The following is a 6,999-nucleotide window of genomic DNA, read 5'->3' as shown; positions in this document are numbered from 1 at the left end:
AGGCGTATAACGATAAAACGGTGAAGTCACCAGTTGACTTAGGTATTTACTTAGCCAAGAATACTGGTGAGCCCGTATCTCAATTGGAATATTCGCGTGTCATTGGTAGTTTAATGTATATTACCAACTGCACAAGACCGGATATAGCATATATAGTCAACAAGTTGAGTAGATTCACTAGTAATCCAAGTGTTGTACATTGGAAGACATTAAACCGAGTTCTTAGATATTTAAGACACACGGTTGAATATGGATTACACTACTCAAAATATCCTGCAGTATTAGAAGGATATACTGATGCAAATTGGATATCTGACGCTAAGGATTCAAAATCCACGAGTGGTTACATATTTACCATTGGAGGTGGAGTCGTGTCCTGGAAATCGTCTAAGCAAACATGTATTGCTCGATTCACGATGGAATCTGAGTTTATTGCGTTAGACAAAGCCGGTGAAGAAGCAGAATGGCTTCGTAATTTTCTTGAAGAAATTCCATGTTGGGAAAAGCCGGTTTCTGCGATTAATATACATTGCGATAATCAGTCGGCAATAGCAAGGGCACAAAACAGTATGTATAATGGTAAGTCTCGACATATCCGTCGGAGACATAATACCATTAAACAGTTAATATCGAATGGTATAATCTCTATTAACTATGTGAAGTCAAAAGAAAATTTGGCTGATCCTTTGACGAAAGGACTTGCAAGAGATCAAGTTTACCATCTTTCGAGGGGAATGGGCCTAAAGCCTATTGAATAGAATTACTATGATGAAAAACCCAACCTTGTAGATTGGAGATCCCAAGATCTTGGTTCAATGGGACAACTAAGTCGTAAATGATTCGGAATAAAGCACTTATTCCCATTCCTAAAATTTAAAGTGCTATGTAAAATGTGTATAAGGATAAGTATACATATATACTTTTAATGATTCATAACCTTGAGATAGAAAGGTATGAGATCACCTATATAAGTGTGAAATGGGGCCGTTTCTACGAGAATTCGAGGCTTAATTCTCTTAGGGCACTTATGAAACCAAGAGTTGTCCAGGGACAAAATGGACTCAACCATGAGAACCGAATGGGTTAGATGAGTCATGGTGTTGGTACAGTTGTTTGGTTTTACACAAACGGCTGGATGGTTCAAGACATCGCGTTCACCAACTAGCCTAGTAAATCCGATTGTATTCAACTAAAGAAGGTTCAAGGCCACAAGCTACCTATCTTGATGCTATGACTTGTCGTGTGTACTCCATTTGTTAGAGTCTGCATTTCATTTTCATTGCATTCGCATTGTGTTGCGCATATTGAGGAATTTCCATTCATGTGGGGGATTGTTGGATATTGGTTAAATAAATCGAGAATTGAAAATCGATTAAAGTGACTTCGTATCGACTTCGGCCAAATACTCAAAAGCTCAACTCAATCCGTTTAGGCAAAATTGTTTGCCACTTCGCCGCTTCGAGGCGCACAAACGGGGATCGACCTGCCCAGTCAGGTCGCGGGGGGCTCGGGGGCAACGCCTCCGAAAGAGAATTTTGATTTCTCTGCATGTATTGAAAGATATATTTGGCATTTCGAAAACCAATATCGGATGAATGAGAAATTACGAAAAAGGACGAAAATCAGGTCAAAATATTTGACCGTGCAACCGCACGGTTGTCCGGTGAATAGACACCTTTTCAAAAATGTGCATTGTTTGGAAAGGGTGCATGATTTTGAATAGACACCTTTTCATAAAGGTGCATTGTTTGGAAATGGTGCATGGTTTGGCCTCCACCATTTCGTCCACACCCTTTCATGGTCTATAAATAGGATCCTTTGGATGTCCTATTCCTCACAATTTGATATGCAAAACATCTCTCATCCTCTCTTCTATCCAAAATCAAAATCATTTCATTTATTTTGATTTTCCTTCATTTCATCCTTGGAGTACATAAGCCTAAATTTGATTCGTTGTACTTGTGTTTTGGAGTGCTACAAAAACAAGTGTAGCCGTTGTATCTTGGGAGTCGATTGCCGAAATCCGTAGGCACCGTTGCGGGGCAAATTCGACTTAAGGACAAAGAGTCCAACTCTTGCCTAGGCTTTGTCCCTACTTTCTTCTTCTTCTTGTTTGTGTTTTCTTTGCCGTTACTCTGTCCAATTTTCGGCACGGATTTACAAACCATCATTATACTTATTTTGGCGTCACTATTCACAAAATTCCTCCAACATGTACGCACTTCACATGTCACAATTGAAACAATTTACTAACCTAGTCACACCCACGACTTTTAACATGGGTGTCACACTTTCCACTTTGGGCATATACGTATGGCAAATATATGTATGCCACATTACCCAAATCATATGTTACAGTTGCCGAATTTCACTTGTATGGGTCATACACTACAAATTCAAAAATAATTGCGAGATCAAGACATACAAGAAGACAGAGGTTACATTAGACACGGTTTTGAGAATGAGACATACGACATACACAATCCATTTGTACCTTTTTATCACAACTTAAGAAAAAATGAAGTCACAAAAATAAAAATTCATTTTTCGTTCATCTACTCATATGGTCGAATGTATAAGTATTGAGAGAAAGAGAGATGCTACATGTTTAATTAGTAATTACACTTTTTTTCCATTTTGAGTTTCTCTAATTATGGTATTTGTGAAAAAAGTAATCTTAAATTATGGTAATTAGTAATTACACTTTTTTTTCCATTTTGTGGAAAGGTTAGAACGTGAAATGAAGGTTGTGGGAGAGTATTTTTCAATTTATAGTGGTAACATGAGGAATTGTTCAGATAACAATGATGAATGGACGGCCAGGCGCTGATCAGATGCAAGCCTAAAGAGAGGATTACATATCTTTGAAACTCACTTTTGTGGATGACGTGAATATTTTAATATTTGACAAAGATTTGTGTAAGTTGAATAGGTTAATAAACCAAAAAAAGGGCAAAAATATATATTATTTATCATGGATTGACCGTATAAAAGACAACTATTTAAGCGACGATTTTTATTGTCACTACCGCTACGCATGGCGGCTCTATGAACACCGCCTCATAGACGGCCCTGTTAGAGAAGATTGAGACGAGGAGAGAAGATTAGACGAGGAGAGAAGATTTTTTCCATCAACGCCCCTGTGAGAAGTGAGAGACAGGATGAAAGATATTTTAGGTTTTGTGGTGGATGTGATGGGCGTGGATAAATTTAAAAATATTATTAATAATTTAATTAATGCTTGATTTTTGATTAAATAAACTTCGCATTTGATTTTTGATTTGGAAAACTTAAATATCTGTTAATATGTAATTTGCAGCCTTAAATTGCTTATTTGGACCTTAGTTGCTAAACTGTTAGAACACCACTCTTTTTTATTTAAAACACAAAAATCGAAAATATATTTGTATCTAATGATTCACAACGTACTTTAAATTAAACAAAGGATGTAATATGTCTCTGGTCCTTTTCGTTTTTCTAGTTTTGACAAATTTTGGACGCACTATTTTCGTGATCACGAAGAAAGGAAAAAATAGCCCGCCTTTGTTTATAAGCTAAAATATGAACATATAAGCACGGATGTCAGGTGAATTTCCTTTCAAAAAAACAAATAAGTTTTGATACAAAAATATAAGAAACTCTCTTTTAAAAGTTTGTTCAATTGATATTATTTTCCATGAAAAATATAATTTTTTTCACTTGCATTCCTAGTTTTAGAGTATTTGATTGAGACATTTTTTACGAAAAATATTTTTTTTGAAAAAATCAATCACGGGATCATATTTTTTGTAAAAATTTTAAAAAAAATAAAAATTTCAAGGGGAAAGTTTTCAGGCAATTCATAATATCAAAAAATTCGCCTTTACGCGCTCAATCTAATTACTCATGTTAACCCCTCTCTTTCATCAATATTTTCTTCCAAAAAGCTAGGCCCTGTAACGTACACTCAGTACGTTTAGCACAACCCTATTTTCTTTAACCTTTCCTTCCATTCGGTGACTCAGATTTTCATTGCTGCGATCCGAATTTCATAGATTTGGTTTCTGGGTTTTTGAGGCACTGCTAAATAATTAATAATCTTGGTATTTTCCAAAATCTCTATTTTTCTTACTTGTTTTTGGTTCTTCATATGTACAATTTTCCTGCTTCTGTTGCTATCTTTTTGTTTTGTGAATTATGCGACCAACCTTTTTAATGTCCACCGTTTTTCTGATTATTTGATTTATCATCTAAATTAGTGGGTTTGTTCAACCTTGATTCGATTTTATTTCATGAATTCTGGTAGTTCTTAAGGATTATTTGATTTCCTAGAGAGTGTCATTAAAAAGGTTCAAGTTTTGAGACCATGAGTAGTTTATTTTCTCAGATTATTATGTTATGATGGTGCTCATCTGCTAATGTCAAAAGGTCTTCCATTGAATCCGGTATATGTGCTAGTTTTGCCCCATTTCGTTTGTTGTCTGGATGATGCCCATAGAGTACCACTCTTGCAAGAAGTGTATTTGATAATGCCTAAAATGAAGGGATACCTGCAAAATAGATATATAGAAAAATTCGCTTTTACCTGCTCAATCTAGTTACTCTCACTAACTCTTTTCTCTTGTCAATATTTTCTTTCAAAGAGCTGGCCTTCATAATGTATACCCTGTACGTTTTGCACAGCCCTATTTTCTTTAACATTTCCTTTCATTCAGCGCCTCAGATTTTCATTGCTGTGATCCGAATTCCATAGATTTGATTTTTGGGTTTTTGAGATTCTGCCAATTAATTGATATTCTTAGTATTTTTTGAAATCTCCGTTTTACTTACTTGTGTTTGGATTTTCATATGTACAATTTTCCTGCTTTCGTTGCCATCTTTTTGTTTTGTGAATAATGTGACGAACTTTTTCAATGTCCACCGTTTTTTGGATTATTTGATTTATCATCTAAAATTATGGATTCGTTCATCCTGGATTCAATTTTATTTCCTAAATTCGGGTAGTTCTTAAAGATTATTTGATTCCCTAGAGAGTGTCATAAAAAAGTTTAAGTTTTGGGATTTCCAGGTCCCTTTGACCATGAGTAGTTTGTTTTCTCAGATTATTATGTTATGATGGTGCTCGTCTGCTAATGTCAAAAGGTCTTCCATTGAATCAGGTAGATGTGCTAGTTTTTCCCCATTTTGTTTATCATCTAGATGATGTCCGTAGAATACCACTCTTGCAAGAAGTAAGGATACATGCAAAATATATAGAAGAAGAATTCGCCTTTACCTGCTAAATCTTATTACTCACGTTAATCCTTTCTCTCGTCAATATTTTTCCACCAAGAAGCTGGCACCCGTAATGTACACCCTGTACGTTTAGCAACCTTTCCTACCATTCGGCGCTTCATATTTTCATTGCTGTGATCCGTATTCCATATATTTGGTTTCTGGGATATTGAGACTCTACCAATCAATTGATAATCTTGGTATTTTTCGAAATCTCTGTTTCTCTTACTTATTTTTGGGTTTTCATATGTACAATTTTCCTGCTTCTATTGCCATCTTTTTGTTTTGTGAATTATGTGACCAACTTCTTCAATGTCTACCATTTTTTGAATTATTTGATTTATCATCTAAAATTATGGGTTCGTTCATCCTGGATTCAATTTTATTTTCTGAATTCTGGTAATCCTTAAGGATTATTTGATTTCATGGAGAGTGTCATTAAAAAGGACCATGAGTAGTTTATTTTCTCAGATTATTATGTTATGATGGTGCTCATCTATTAATGTCAAAAGGTCTCCCATTGAACCAAGTAGATGTGCTAGTTTTTCCCCATTTTGTTTGTCATCTAGATGATGCCCATAGAGTATCGCTCTTATAGAAAGTGTATCTGATAATGCCAAAAATGTAGGGATGCCTGCAAAATGGATAATAGAATAATTTGCCTTTACCTGCTCATTCTAATTATTCATGTTAACCTCTCTCTCATCAATATTTTCTTTTAAAAAGCTAACCCCCGCAACGTACACTCTGTACGTTTAGCACAACCCTATTTTTTTGACATTTCCTTCCATTCGATGCCTCAGATTTTCATTGCTGCGCTCCAAATTCCATAGATTTGGTTTCTGGGGTTTGAGACTCTGCTAATTAATTGATAATCTTGGTATTTTCCAAAATCTCTAGTTTTCTTACTTGTTTTTGGGTTTTCATATGTACAATTTTCCTGCTTCTATTGCTATCTTTTCGTTTTGTGTATTATGAGACCAACTTTTTCAATGTCCACCGTTTTTTGGATTATTTGATTTATCATCTAAAATAGTGGGTTCGTTCGACCTGGATTCGGTTGTATTACCCTAATTCTGGTAGTTCTTAAGGAATATTTGATTTCCTAGAGAGTGTCAATAAAAAGGTTTAAGTTTTGGGATATCAAGTCATTTTGATCATGAGTAGTTTATTTTCTCTGATTATTATGTTTAATGGTGCTCATCTACTGATGTCTAAAGATCTTCCATTGAACCGGTATATGTGTTAGTTTTCCCCCATTTCGTTTGTCGTCTGGATGATGCACATAGAGTACCACTCTTGTAGTAAGTGTATTTGCAAATGCTTAAAAAATGTAGGGATGCCTGCAAAATAGATAGATAGAAGAATTCGCCTTTACCTGCTCAATCTAATTACTCTCGCTAACTCCACTCTCTTCAATAATTTCTTCCGAAAAGTTGGCCCCCGTAACATACACCCTGTACATTTAGCACAGCCCTATTTTCTTTAACCTTTCCTTCCATTCGGTGCTTCAGATTTTCATTGCTGTGATCTGAATTTCATAGATTTGGTTTCTGGGTTTTTGAGATTCTTCCAATTAATTGATATTTTTCATATTTTTGGAATCTCTGTTTTACTTACTTGTCTTTGGATTTTCATACGTAAAATTTTCCTGCTTCTATTGCCATCTTTTTGTTTTGTGAATTATGTGACCAACCTTTTCAATGTCCACTATTTTTCGGATTATTTGATTTATCATCTAAAATT

At 35.0% G+C, this 6,999-nt stretch overlaps 1 long non-coding RNA gene across 3 annotated transcripts in view; it reads left to right on the top strand.

Moving 5' to 3' along the window:
* Positions 1–3,785: 3,785 nt before the first annotated feature.
* LOC111375482 overlaps positions 3,786–6,999 on the top strand; it is an 8,137-nt gene continuing 4,923 nt past the window's right edge. Inside the window, exons 1-2 of one of the 3 annotated variants that reach the window (XR_002699316.1) lie at positions 3,796–4,082; positions 5,139–5,453. This is a non-coding gene — a long non-coding RNA (uncharacterized LOC111375482). The other 2 variants (XR_002699315.1, XR_002699314.1) reach the window with 2 other exon arrangements.

The sequence above is a fragment of the Olea europaea genome, unplaced genomic scaffold (genome assembly GCF_002742605.1).
Source record: "Olea europaea var. sylvestris unplaced genomic scaffold, O_europaea_v1 scaffold138, whole genome shotgun sequence".
Lineage (NCBI taxonomy): Eukaryota > Viridiplantae > Streptophyta > Magnoliopsida > Lamiales > Oleaceae > Olea > Olea europaea.
Note: the sequence above shows the minus strand (reverse complement) of the source record. Positions and strands in the feature narration are given on the sequence as shown.